This window comes from Abrus precatorius, unplaced genomic scaffold (assembly GCF_003935025.1).
Source record: "Abrus precatorius isolate BTA unplaced genomic scaffold, Abrus_2018 Scaffold6, whole genome shotgun sequence".
NCBI classification, from domain to species: Eukaryota; Viridiplantae; Streptophyta; class Magnoliopsida; order Fabales; family Fabaceae; genus Abrus; species Abrus precatorius.
This window is the reverse complement of record NW_020874406.1, coordinates 9,473,385-9,474,211: the sequence shown is the minus strand read 5'-3', so window position 1 is coordinate 9,474,211 and position 827 is coordinate 9,473,385.

Genomic DNA, 827 nt, shown 5'->3' with positions numbered 1-827 from the left:
ATTTACAGGTTTTAGGTGACAAGATTTCCATAAATTCTATTAAACAAAAAGAGGTAGAAACACCTTCTTCCTCTTCTTAGACTCAATTAGAAAAGCCTTTTTTTAAATCATTTAAAATTAGCACCAAAGTCAAACAGAAAATCTTAGAGCTTAGGAAGAAAGAAAGACCAAAATCTTTAGAAGATTTAGGAAATCAAAGTGAGTTATTAAGTAAGATTAATAGCATGCTTACAACCGTTCCTAATACATCTCAAACTTCAGAAGAGTCTAGTGCTACACCTAAAACTAGATCTCTATCCAAATAGTGGCAATAGTACACCCGCTATTAACCTGTGAAAATGATAAAAATATTGTGGCGATTATAACCGCCACGAAATTATAAAATTAAAAAATTAATTTGAATATTATTGTGGTAATGACATAACTACGATTAATTTATAAAAATAAAAATAAATTATGGCAATTTTAATTGCCATTAAGTTATAAAAATTAAAAAATTAAATTTTAATACCATTAATTTACTAGATCTTATTAATTTGCATTACTTTTGTGGTAGTTTAATATAATTTTAAAATACACCTATAAATTTAACAACTCTATTTGTCTTGTTAAATAGATTTGGCTTTAATTTGTTGCTGGACATTCAATACATCAAATCACACCAGTATTTTTATTTTTCTGAATCATAATATGATACTTTTAAAAGTTTTAAAAGCAGCAAAAATTCAATTTTTGATTTTTTAAGCATGAAACATTAAAAAAAAAAAGCAATGATTAAGATCCATTGAAATTAAATAATATTTTAATTTTTTTTAAATTATATTTTT